This window comes from Panulirus ornatus, chromosome 6 (genome assembly GCF_036320965.1).
Source record: "Panulirus ornatus isolate Po-2019 chromosome 6, ASM3632096v1, whole genome shotgun sequence".
NCBI classification, from domain to species: Eukaryota; Metazoa; Arthropoda; class Malacostraca; order Decapoda; family Palinuridae; genus Panulirus; species Panulirus ornatus.
The window spans coordinates 7,118,252-7,132,494 of record NC_092229.1 but is presented as its reverse complement, the minus strand read 5'-3'; the positions used below and the strand labels follow the sequence as shown (position 1 = coordinate 7,132,494).

General features: G+C 45.8%; 1 pseudogene; it reads right to left on the bottom strand.

The window, feature by feature from the left end:
- The window catches only part of LOC139749032 (uncharacterized), a 542,729-nt pseudogene that overhangs the window by 148,320 nt on the left and 380,166 nt on the right, over positions 1-14,243 (bottom strand).

The window sequence follows — 14,243 nt, the reverse complement described above, 5'->3', positions numbered from 1 at the left end:
CATTAGGCAACACAATGGTTCTAACTACACACTCCCTCACCCCTTCTCCCTCCACCCACAGTTCAGGACCGGTCCCCAGGCCATTAGCAGCGATGAAGATCATCCATCGCAATTATCCCTGCCTCTCTCTCTCTCTCTCTCTCTCTCTCTCTCTCTAAGCTGTAGGTGGCATAGGCAGCCACCAGGGAGATATGTATATGACCGGTGCTACCCGCTTGTGTATGGGGGGGGGGGGGGGGGTTAACGAAGGGGCTTCGCAGTGCGGTAAACACCTCAGTGGCTGTCAAGTGTCATTCTTTTGGCCCAGGTGGCTGTCTTTTCTCTTTCCGTCTCACCCCACTCGGGCGTTGTGGGCAGCCATTTCACAAACATACAGTTTCTCCGTCTCTCACATAACACTTGACTGTGCGTGGCTCGTTCTCCGTAACCCTGGTGGATCTTGTGGTGGGCGCTACGCGCCCTTGCTCGCACAGCCTATTGACAAAATCTAACCTCGAAAGCAAGTACTCGTAAGTACTCTCGTCAGCTGCAGGATGGGCCTCGTCAGCTGCAGGTTGGGCCTCGTCAGCTGCAAGTTGGGCCTCATCAGCTAGAAGCTGATCCTCGTCAGCTGCAGGCTGGACCTCGTCAGCTAAAAGCTGGGCTTCGTCAGCTGCAGGTTGGGTCTCGTCAGCTGCAGGCTGGACCTCGTCAAATGCAGGCTGGGCCTCGTCAGCTGCAGGTTGGGCCTCGTCAGCTAGAAGCTAATCCTCGTCAGCTAACAGCTGGGCTTCGTCAGCTGCAGGCTGGGCCTCGTCAGCTGCAGGCTGAGCCTCGTCAACCTCTATCACATTCCTGTTTCCCCTTCTGGCTAAAGTGCCGCTTGGTGATAGACATTTCTCATTAGCTTATGTCTAAATTCAGTTATGGTGATGTCTATTATGTGACAGCTTTTGACCAGGTGTTGTTCTCCCTTTGCTGTGCAACAGCCGCCGCCCGTGTCAGCCTCTGGCTAAAGACTTGTCTGGGGCCTCGTCCTGTGTAAGTGTGGTATACACTGCATTCGTTCCTGAACGGCATGTCTCGCATGAACCTTATGAATGACGAATGAACGAAATGAAGGAAAACACAGATGGTATGTAGTGTATTTGTATGAGCGATGGTGACACAGGTGGTGTATGTGTTGCAGAGATCACGCAAAGTGTTGCACAGAATGATGGCACAGATGGTGTATGAGCGATGGTGACACAGGTGGTGTATGTGTTGCAGGGATCACGCAAAGTGTTGCACAGAATGATGGCACAGATGGTGTATGTTACGGAGATGACACCAACGCTGCACACAATGACCTCACAGATGGTGCATGTGGTAAGGATGATACTAGGCGTCGTACATCATGAAGAGACGCCTTTAACAACCTTACACCAAACGGGGCAAGAGAGAGATATAAGAGAGGCACATTGGGTCATCACTCTCATGATAATAAGACACATCACCGACCCAACAGCACGAGATGTTATAGGCTGTTGAACTACCTGCTAGGAACAGGGGGAAGTGGCACTTAATCGCCCATCAGGTACAGCAAATGGCCACTGGCCTAACCATCAAGGTCGTAGCAATTCGCAGACGAAACTAAGCTGGGATATAAAGCCGAGACTCTGATTGGCTCCACCTGCAAACTGACTTTAACAGACTGATACACTGGGCTCGTATGTAGCAAATAAAGTCAAACACACGAGTAACAAAATTTCACACTTCGACTGTAAACACGAAAAGAAAAAAAAAAATGTCTATTCTGGTCAGAGACGAAGGTGAAAAACTGGAAAACAAGATATCAAGACTACATAGACAGGGCAGTCAACCTTGGGTCTTAAGAAACTCATCCTCACTCTTTACAATACAATGATGCGTCCTAAAGCTTAAAGAATGGATACACATTTGGCCACCCTACTTGAAGAAAACGAAAAAGACATAGGTAAGGGAGAGAGAGAGAGTACATTAGCCAAAAGGAGAGAGAGAGTACATTAGCCAGCTACCAAATGGTTCTCAGTGTTTGGGAAACAAAAGCCTAAGAGAGACATCGAGACGATCTTAAGAATCTATTGATATTAGGTCATCAGACACTTAGGTATTTAAGATCAAGGATGGCTTCGGTGTAGTCTTGACTCTAACGAGCTATCCAAGACGCGATCACTCTGATCTCACGCGATGTAACGGACGCAAGGGTTCACGCGATGTAACGGACGCACGAGTTCACGCGATATAACGGACGCCTTAAGGGTTCGCAAGTGTCGTGTGCTTCGAATCAGACGAGACACTGAGAGCAGACGCGACCAACACCTCACTTATAAGCTCGGAGGTGATGTTACTTGCGCCTCCGCAAACAAGAAAAATTTACATATATTTCTTACTTTGTTTCATTTGATTTTTGCTACTCTAAGCTACACTCTAGGGTCATGAGTTGCTATGCTATTACAAAACTTTTCCAAGGAACCAAAGTGGTCTGCTGCTGTTTGCAGCGCTTTGTACCACTTTAGAAAATGGGGGAAATGAACCCATACCTTCTTGCCAGCATTTGGGATGAATGATTTACACGTACATAGTCAAATAGCCATGAAGGATCATGCACTCACCTGTAGCTCACATGACGGGTGTTCATGCTGGCTGCTCAGACTATAGGGTAGGAGGGTCCTCTTACCTCAACAATAAGGCAAAGGGCCATCCACTTACCCTAGCATTAAGGTAGAAGGTCGTCCAGTTACCCCAACATTAAGGTAAAAGGTCGTCCAGTCACCCCAACCCTAAGGCAGTGAGGGCCGTCCACTTACCCCAACACAAAGGCAAAAGGTCGTCCACTTACCCCAATCATTAAGGTAGAAAGTCGTCCAGTTATCTCAACATTAAGGTAGAAGGAGGTCATCCAGTTACCCCAACCCTAAGGCAGTGAGGGCCGTCCACTTACCCCAACACAAAGGCAAAAGGTCGTCCACTTACCCCAATCATTAAGGTAGAAAGTCGTCCAGTTATCTCAACATTAAGGTAGAAGGAGGTCATCCAGTTACCCTAACCCTAAGGCAGTGAGGGCCGTCCACTTACCCCTAAACACAAAGGTAGAGAGGGCTGTCGTCCACTTACCCCAACACTGAAGCAGAGTGTCGTCTACCATCGCCACCAGCAAGTACGAGAACCTCACACTTACCCATCAATGAGGGGGACGGTGCTGAGGATGCGGTGGACCCGGGCGAGGGCGTCCTGGGGGTGAGGCATGGCTCCGCGGCGTGCGGCCAAGGGCAGCGCCACAGCCAACACCACACCCCCGCTCAGGAGGAGGAGGGCAGCCAGCACGCACCAGTGTCTCCAAGTGTACGCCTCCCAGCCTCCTGCAGACACACGCACGGGTTAACGACAGGTCGACGTGTGATGATGATAACATGGATGAGTATGATGAGTATGATGGTGAGTATGATAATGATGATGATGATGACGTTTGATGATGATGATTGATGATAACATGGACTCGTATGATGATGATGATGATGATGATGATGATGATGATGATGACGTTTGATGATGATGATTGATGATAACATGGACTCGTATGATGATGATGATGATGATGAGTATGATAATGATGATGATGACGTTTGATGATGATGAAGATGATGAGTATGATAATGATGATGATGACGTTTGATGATGATGAAGATGATGAGTATGATAATGATGATGATGACGTTTGATGATGATGAAGATGGTGAGTATGATAATGATGATGATGACGTTTGATGATGATGATGAATGATGATAACGTAGACTCGTATGATGATGATGATGATGATGAGTATGATAATGATGATGATGACCTTTGATGATGATGATGAATGATGATAACGTAGACTCGTATGATGATGATGATGATGATGAGTATGATAATGATGATGATGACCTTTGATGATGATGATGATGATGGATGATTAATCATGATGACAAAGCACGATAATGATGATGATGATGACGATAATGATGAAGATAACGTATGATTATAACGATGATGATAATGAAGATAACGTAGGATAATAATGATGATGATGACAACGTATGAGTGTATGATGCTGGTCATGATGATAACGACTTACGATAACAATGATGATGATAATGATGGTGATGATGACAACGCAGGATAATGATAATAATGATGACAACGTATGATAATGATAATGATGACAACAGATATCATTATGATAAAGATAACTGTGATGATAATGGTGATCATAATGATCATAATAACGATAATGGTAGTGGAAATAATAATAATGAAGTTAATGATGATGATCATAATGATCAGAAAAAAAGAGGCTGTTATTAACGTAAGTTATGATTAACAGTCAGGATGGTTATAAAACATAGCCCATGACAAGTCTAATACCAGTACAAATTATGTTTATTCTAAAGAGGAACAGAGAAGGGGGCCAAGTGAGGATATTCCCTCAAAGGCTCAGTCCTCTGTTCTTAACGCTACCTCGCTAATGCGGGAAATGGCGAATAGTATGAAAAAAACAATATATATATATATATATATATATATATATATATATATATATATATATATATATATATATATATATATATATAACCTTACATACTTACATTTAATGTATTGAGACCATGTAACGGAATTCCTGTGTTCTTCTGAGAGATATACATCAAAATGAAATCTTTTATATACATCTCTGCAGCATCACAGAAGAAACTATTCACATGACAGACATATTTACTGGAACCTCTGCAATGTTGATGCCTTTGCAGCCGAGAGGAAGGCCATGACAAGAGGCCGACCGTGAATGAGTAATCTCCCTGGCATTGTTGGACACTGGTAACAAATCCTGGGTTTCGAATCTTTTAAACCTCTCGATGCGTGAGGATGTCGGATAGAATCCCACACAGTGGACTAGTGGAGAAAATCACGTTTATCTCTCTTATACTAGAAATGTTTACGTATGGGTTAATGTACTCGCCTTATGCCGCTGGATTAATGTGTCCATAGACTCTCTTCAGAGATAAATAGTTACCCCTGAGTTATCGAAAAACGGACAAATGTTTAAACGGGAAAATTTTTGCACTGAAAATAAAGTTACAGCAGCCAACGCGCGTCACATGAGACGAGTTGTTTCTCGTGTCGTTGTTTTGTTCCAGTAATGTTCCGGACCCTCAGGGCTATAAATCTAACTCCGACCATGGCAGTCTTTTATGCATTATTAAAGTCCTACATGTTTATGTTTATTTTCACGCTCTTTGGCGGATTAGTACTTACTCATTTTACAGTAATATATTACTTTAATTTGAGTGATTAACAGAATAATGTTAACACAGAAAGAAGTATTGATTTGCGTATTGAAAGCAGTTATTTGAAAATGGCGTTGTTTGAGAAATTCTTAGATCAACTTTGGTATATATGGTATATGGTATATAAGGTATATATGCTTGGTCTGGTATATTCCTAAGTATCTTCCAAACATCGAGCACCAGAATCAGTAGTCTTCATACAACTCACACTGGACTTTTTAATCTCTTGTATAATTTGTAAAAACCTATTTGTACAGTGTGTGTGTGTTTGTGTGTGTGTGTGTGTTTGTGTGTGTGTGTGTGAATATTTCCTTTCCTTGGATTCTCATCACATAATTGTTCGTTTCTCAATAATTGCCACACTTTTCTCTAAAAATGTCGATACATCTGCAAAGGTGGTGGTGCACGGGAAGTTGAAAAATTACCCTAGCTAAATTAGCTGAATATAATTACGATATAATCAAATGTAATCACGAAAATTACGATACAGAATATACATAAGAACGCCAATACCTCCGAGAAACTCCCACTGTGCTTCGTCATTAACGTATTTACTGCTATTTCATTCTAGTCTAACCCTTATTTAGTGTAAGGGTTCGAGTATTCTGTGTTGGGATTCGAGTCTCGTAGGGATTCGAACCCTGTGCCATCATCTCCTCGCGGGGGTTTACCAAGGGGGCACGAGGAGGAGGAGGAGGAGGAGGAGGAGGAGAAGGAGGAGGAGAAGGAGGAGGAGAAGGAGAAGGAGGAGGAGGAGGAGGAGGAGGTTTTTACTGCTGTGTTCCCGCCTTATCTCTGTACTTCCTCTCGCTGTTGTGACTCTTACGAAAGCCTGATGGCCACTCTCTCCCCTCAATGCTCCCCCCTCTGAGTGCGCACTTGCCTCCCTCATTGCTGCCGCTCTCTCCTTAACGTGCGCTGCCGAAGTGGTCCACCCTCTGTATCTCTACATTCATACTCTCATCATTCACGGCCTCACCACCTCTCTCCTGGATCTCTTCGTCTCGCATGGGAATAAGAGCTGAGGGCTGCGCCTTCTCTTGACGAGTGAGTGTCCCCTGTTTGATGCCATGTTTCACGTGAGGGTCCTCCTGTGACTGACTGGTTCCTCCTTCGGGAGGAGCCGAAGCGAAGTTTAATTCCGCACGAGACCCCTCTTGAACACGACGCCACGACCTGTAGGCATGACAGCACGACCCTTCGTGTGCGCCAAGATACGATACGCGCGCTCTGGGCGTAAAGGACCAGCTGATCTCGGACCTGACCCGTACGCAGGAGGTCAAATGGCCAAGACGATTATACTCAGTGGGTCAAACCATCTGAAACGCTTCAAGTTTTCGTCAATGTATTCACAGTGCTGCTGTGAATACGAATAGCTTGTTATGAGGGTGGGGGAAACGAGGGTTTTATACTCGTGTTGCCCCGTCATATAACCTTGTATATATATATGCACCATAACTTTACTCCTACACACACACACATACACACACACCCTAGCATACACCAGGTACCTACTCAGATACAAGGAGCTCCCGCCGATGTGCAACCTTCATACAAGAGGATACAGCCATGTCGACAACAGCACCTAGGCTACAAGTGACCCACTGTAGAGTTACTGTAGCAACGAACAATCTAATGGTGGAATTATAACCTGGAATGGCACAAGTGGTCGGTAATCAATGATCAACCTCAACCACCAGTGCCGAAAGCGGTACGAAATAGAACGAAATTGGCAGAGAAATACAACCGCTTTTTCAGGGTTGTGTTGATGTGTTTTGATGAAATATTTCTCAGGTGAAACCCTAAATCCAGTTTTGTCTATGGTGGCGTTACGTTTAACTTTTTTTTCATCCCTTTTCTTATCTCTCCAGCTCATTGTGTTCTTTTTTTGATAATTTCATTTATTTCTATTCTTTCCTTCTCTTTACTCATCGTCTCTCCATCACGTTATCAATGTTCTCTCCTTCTCTTTATATGTATCATCTCCATCACTTGTTTTATGTTTTCTCCTCTTTTCTTTTGTATTCACTCCATCTTTCTCTATGTAGCATTTCTCCATCTTTGTATTCACGGTCTTTCCTTTTGTTTTTTGTGTTTCTCATATACATTCATCTCTTATCTTTATGGTCTCCCATATCTTCGTTTACGTTCTCTTTATCGCCTTATTCATGGCCTCTTTTTGGTTATGGTCTCTATATCCCTTCAGTTATAGTCCTTCATCTTTTTATATATATATCCTCTACATCTCTCTCTCTCTCTCTCTCTCTCTCTCTCTCTCTGGTCTCTCCTCTTTACCTACGTTCCCTCCATCTCCTTTCGTTTGTCCTCATCATCTTTCAACTGAAAAATCATATTTTGATATTCCTGTATGAATTCTCACCTCTCTTTAAAAATACGCTACATTCATCTCTCCAGGTCTCTCTCTCTCTCCCCTATCTCTCCACACACGTTCGCACCACCTCCGTACTCATTTTGCCCCTCCATCCCTACATAACATATAACAAACCTCTCCCCTCCTCCTCCTCACCTCCTCCTCCTCATCTCCTACCCCTTAACGTCTGTATGTGTTCCTTTCCTACCACGCCCAGCGCTGGCCGAGCAGTAAGTTTCCGGTAATGCCTACCCCGAGGATCCTCTAGCCACGCTGGTGGTGTCACATCCTGCCCTGTAGTGTACTCCCGACGTACATTCATTACAGTACACGTCCCCGCGGTGCCTGGCCTAGCACAGTCGACACTTCCAGGTCTATTTGCAAGTCCTACTGAAGGTGCTACTCCCCCTGCCGCCCTTCCTTAGCACGTTGGTAGCACACGTGTATTCATAAGGGTTATGTATACGTGTATACATGATTCATACTGTGTGTATAGCAGGTGTAAATAACCTGATAAATGTGTGTAGTTTATGTGTGCGTATAGGATCATATTTATGTCTCTGTGTGTGTACGAGTTTTTGTATACCTTTCTAGTCTGTTTATATGTTTGTCTTCAGAATATATTCGGCCCTCTCCACTAAACGAGATTCGAAACCCACCTTGTTTAGAGTGGGAGGCGGGAGCGTTACCGCTGAGCCAGAGTGGTAAAGTAATTATGTGTTCGGCTGGTAACTGAATACACTCACTCGTTCGTCCTATGTAAACTACGCGGGTGCCAACATCTTCCAGCCCACCGCTTTGTAGGTGATGGTTAGACTTGCCCTAATGAGGGATCTGTAGTGGGTGTAGTAGTAGTAGTGGTGGTAGTGGCGGTAGTAGTAGTAGTAGTAGTAGTAGTAGTAGTAGTAGTAGTAGTAGTAGTAGTAGTATTAGTAGTAGTAGTAGTAGTGGTAGTGGTGGTAGTGGCGGTAGTAGTAGTAGTAGTAGTAGTAGTAGTAGTAGTAGTAGTAGTAGTAGTAGTAGTATTAGTAGTAGTAGTAGTAGTGGTAGTGGTGGTAGTGGCGGTAGTAGTAGTAGTAGTAGTAGTAGTAGTAGTGGTAGTAGAAATAGTAGAAATAGTAGAAGTAGTAGTAGCAGTAGTAGTAGTAGTAGTAGTAGTAGTAGTAGTAGTAGTAGAAATAGTAGAAGTAGTAGTAGTAGTAGTAGTAGTAGTAGTAGTAGTAGTAGTAGTAGTAGTAGTAGTAGCAGTATAATAGTTAGATAACGGATGTGAGTGAACGCAGCCTTTCTTCGTCTGTTCCTGGCACTACATCACTAACGTGGGAAATGGTGATGAAATATAGAATAATGATGATTATAATGATATCTGATAAGTGAAGGTATGCACAATGGTTGGCAATGGGGTTGTTCTTGTTCAATGAGCTTGCAGTACGGAACTGCAGCTTGGGGAAGAGGGATCTTTAGCAGTAAGAGGTGATGGTGGCGAGAATGGTCTAGTGGTGTCTCTTTGAACCGTTAGATGAGGTCCAGGTAATGGTTGGAGAGAATCGAGAGGACCAGTGTGATGATCATCTCTTGATGGCTGGTGTAAGAGAGGCCCACACTGATCTTGTATCCCCCAGATCTGCACCTTTCTCCAGCAGCACCGGCTGTGTGGTGCACAGGGAGGAAGCGCAGGCCTGAGTAACGTGATGTGAAGTGTCACGGGTGAGATAAAGAGACTGTATATCTGTCTGTCCACACCGACTCCCAGTACCTCAGGGGGGGTGCGTGGTTGAGACGTAAACAAAAGACAACAACGCGAGCCAAAGGAGTGAAACCTGACGGCCAATGAAGTGCTGGTTCATTGCGCAGTCGTCACTAGACCTCCCTAACCTCCAGGTGGGTAGTGCTTCCCAGCTCGGTGGCTGCCAACCCACGAGAGAGGAAGAACAGGACCACAGATGGGAAGAATGAGCAACCATGTACGACTGTGTACGAGTGCACGAAGGAAAATATGTATATTGCAAGTTTTATGGCCCTCAAGAGGTAGATGAGCTAGGAGGCAGGACCCGCGCCACACGCCTCAAACACACATCATAAAAGCTTTACAATCTTCGTAAAGATTACCCCACCGAGGACGACCATACGACAGTCGAACACGATGCACGACCCTAGAACACGACGGTACGACCCACGAGAGCACGACGGTATGATCCCTTTAAGCACGATCTTACGACCTTGGCAATGATGTAAGCACGACCACTGGCAGTGAAGGTCTGGCCTTTGATCTGAGACTTAAGGGTCAATTTAAAGGTCCCAGAATCATACCCAAAAGGTCGCAACTTCGTGCTCATAGGGTCGAATCGTTGTGCTCAAGAGGTCTTACTGGATAACGTCTAGGGACTGCCTTAGTACTCATGAAGCCGAAACATTGAAACCAAACCCATGAACCATTTGCTTCACGAATATTGAGTTCGAGGACTGAGGATGTGCGGCTGACGTTGTGGTGACACACTCAGGAATGTGTATAACGAATAGTCCCCATCATCAGACACATGTGGGCCGTTTTGATAACTTTTTCCTTTCTCTACACCTCGAAGCTTTGGAAATCTCTACCCCTCTTTTGTCTTCTCCAATGATTATGACCTGAAACAGTTTAAAAGAAAGGTTTCCTACTTCCTCCAAAGTTCGTAAGTACTTTCCTTTGTCTCTTCATTTTTTTCTCTTTCATTATCCTCTCTGTATTTCAGTTAAGGCCCGGCCTTCGTGTGGAGATCTATCCGTGACTGGAGCCTACAACGTTAAAAAATGATAGATCCTTCAAGATTTATGGGCCATTACGAAATCTCTCCGTCGTCCCTACTTGGGTGACTTAATGCTAAAACAGTGACTCAACTCCTTCATGGATAGTCTTTGTGGTGGTGGGGGCTGGAGCAGTGCTGAATCCCTCACGTTTTCCATTCTTAAGAATCTATGGGAACTCGTGAACTCCTTCATCTCATGCTGTAGACACTCCATCACTCTGGGTGAATTCCATGGGTTCTAATCCTTCACGGTACCGCTACACAGCTCCGTCCATGGTGATCATATACTCTTTTGAGCGTGTTTCGACTCACCACACTTCCTCCTCCTCCTCCTCCTCCTCCTCCTTCTCCTCCTCCTCCTCCACCTCTTCTTCTTCCTACTCCTCCTCCTCCTCCTCCTCATCTTCGTCTTCCTCCTCCTCCTCCTCCTCCTCCTCTCCTCCTACTCTACATGTCAAGTCTGATATTTTGGTAACACTGATGGTACTAACTTTGGGAAAGTTGATTTCCATATTTTCCAAGTGTCGAGATTACTGTTTCCTCCTGGGCGATGCGTCTACCTCGACCAGCCCGACATACGGTAGTGAGGTCTTCTCCAGCGAATGAAAGGGGATGTATCCCATCCTCCTCTATGACTGTCACTTCATCAGATCCACGATTCGATTCCTCTTGTCCTGAGGCTAGCCTGGCGAGGAAACTCGTGAACTGGGTTGCGAAAGACCTCCTCCCTCCCTCAAGTCTCATTCAGCTCTCATCTCCTCCGGGAATCACTGGAATTTTGTCATTCATGAGACAAAGCGTTCCTTCTCGAAGGAAGTGTTATGATCCCGCTACTTCCACCCCCAACCCCCTTCCACCATCAAGCCTTTCAAGTCTTTTCCTGGTTTTGGAGACGTTTAGAAATTCGTTGAAAGATTTTTGGGTCAATTTATATGGCAATATTTATCCCTTTTAGATAAGTTTTGATTGAGGTCTGGTATGATTATAGCACCACATCTCCATTTTCCCTCTTTCTGAGTTCCCTCTCCCGTTCTTCCCCCGTCTATCTTTGTGATCGGTCCATTTCCGTGATTCTTGAGGAATGAATCTCTCGTGTTTTTCCCCTCATCAAACTGATGTTCTTCAGGGCTATGTCCTATCAGCCACTCTCTTCTTCCACTCCACCAACAGCAGCAGCACCACCTGTCTTCCAGACCGTCCCAGTGCGTCCATACGCTATTGACTCTTAAACACCTCGTGTGTTCTCTCTCTCTTCTCCTCCTCCCCCCGACGTCTCTCAGATCCTCCCTTGTCTGCTCTCGCTCCATGTATGTCTCGTTTTGTCTCGAGCACTACTCCCCTGAACTCTGATTTGAATAGGATTCGCTACGAGGCGGACGTGATTTGATTAAATTCAGAGCTTCTACAAACCGCCAGCGATTTCCTATTTTTCTTCCTAGAACTCCTTACGGCTTTCCTCCTATCTTCTCTCTGACGGCCCCCGTAGTTCCAACACTCTATGCGATAAACGTGACGTCTCCTCTCTAAAGGAGAGGCATCGAAATAGCTGGAATTCTGGTCCACACGTTGAAGATTCTGTTTCTTTTTTTCCCCCGTTACTCAGGGTACCGTACTGGAGGTGATCCGTTGTCCTAAGGAGTGCTTCTCCCACACCTAAGAGAGAGAGAGACTCCATATCCATGTACTTTGCCCGTTAGACATAGATCTAAAGGAGTTCGACTTGTTCAACAACTCGAAGTCTGGCTTCATATCTAACCCAGTCTCCTTACGTCTAAAGGATCAGGTCCTCAATGTGTCTTTTTTTTCTTTTCCTCTCCTTCTACAGGTATATCTTAGGTGTTCGATCCAAGAGAACCTAATTGCCAGCGTCTTAAAAGTAACGTCACCTTTTCCACTCGGTCGCAAACTAAGACTTTCACAGAACCCGTTGCATCACACAGTTACTGTGTGGCCGTTGGTAACCCGTCGGTAGGTGGGAGCCATTTGAACGACCATTTCTTTTCCCTTTATCGCTAAACTTTGGAACTCTTTTACCTTACGTCTTTCCAAAACAACTACGATCTGTATCATCTTAAAAGGCCAAGCTTCCCACGTTCCTCCACGACGTATCTCAGAAACCGTTTTCTTTCTCTTCAAATTCGCCTTTGTTTTAACTAAAAAGATTTTTCTTTTTTTTTTTTTCTTTCTATTGAAAACCTTGGCCCTTAGGACGACTTTTGCGCGGGAACTAAACGCCTTTGTTAAAGGGAAGATGTAGTGCTTTGATAATTTTGTTCTCCATGACTCTGTTGTACCTCGCCGGTCCTCGGTGGTGATGACTAGATGCGAGGTAAGGTTTGAGTGGCTGTACAAGAATGAGAGAGAGAGAGAGAGAGAGAGAGAGAGAGAGAGAGAGAGATAATGATAGATAGAGAGATAGCAGGCAGAAGCGAACGAGAGAGAGAGAGAGAGAGAGAGAGAGAGAGAGAGAGAGAGAGAGAGAGAGAGAGAATGATAGATTGAGAGATAGCAGGCAGGAGCGAGCGAGAGAGAGAGCGAGCGAGAGAGAGAGAGAGAGAGAGAGAGAGAGAGAGAGAGAGAGAGAGAGAGAGAGAGAGAGAGAGAGAGAGAGAGAGAGAGAGAGAGAGAGAGCAGTGGACTGGAAGGGGTTGGGAGAGAAACTGTGTGGGGGGGGGAAGGTGATGGGGTGTTGGTCTAGGGTCAATCATCCGTTGAAGACTGTCACGTGATGATATTGTGAGTAATATCCCCCCCCCCCCGCTACCCACAGTGGGATTTCATTCTTGGTTATATCATCGTGGGGGATTTACGCCACCTAAGTCCCCCCCTTTTGATCTGACGTTATGGGAGATTTATCCCACCCTGATCACCTACGTCAGGTGATACGTCATGGGATTTACCGTCAGAAATCCCTGTAATATGACGCTGGCGGGATTTATCCCGTGATGAGCATTCCCGTAAAGTGAAAAGCTGTGAGGGGGGATTTAACCCCATTGTCGGACCGACAGCGACGGAAAGAAAACGAAGAAACGCAAGACTTTGTTCACTATGGAGCAACGTCGGAGACGGAGAGAGAGAGAGAGAGAGAGAGAGAGAGAGAGAGAGAGAGAGAGAGAGAGAGAGAGGAGGAGGAGAAACGACTCTGGGACGAATGAACGACCCCGCCGTGAATGATGGAGAGGATCATCTCCATCATCTTCCTCCCTCTCTCTTTCCCTTGCCCAACCACCTCCCTCCGCCTCACACACACACACCCACCCTCGGCTGCAGCCGCGCCTCCTCGCTTCCCCCTCCACTCCTCTCCTCACCTGCACCTTCGCCCAGCCCCTCCTTCTTCCTCGCGGGCGGCCCAGCTGCTGGCTTACGAACAGCATCCGGAGAACGCGGGTTGCGAGGGGCGTCGTCATTCACCAGCCGCCGAAGGAGGAGGAGGAGGAGGAGGAGGAGGAGGAGGAGGAGGCTCATAGACGCGAGTGGAGAATTTCGTCGTTGAGTCTGCCACGGGGGCAACGACCAGCTCGTCCCACAGACACACAATACCTGGTCGTGTTGGCGTAGTGGAACAACGACCCCAGGGTCGTTTTCGGCGTGCGCGCCAGAGGTAGCCAAAGTAGACTGCAATATCTAACCCTTCCTTACGCAACCGAGCTACAAACTGATGCGAAATTGAAAACGAATTAGCATTTCCTGATGTTTTCCTGTATCACGTGACGTCCCGTGCTCTCATGTCGCCTGAACAGCTGATTGTCCTGGGCTGGTTGGGG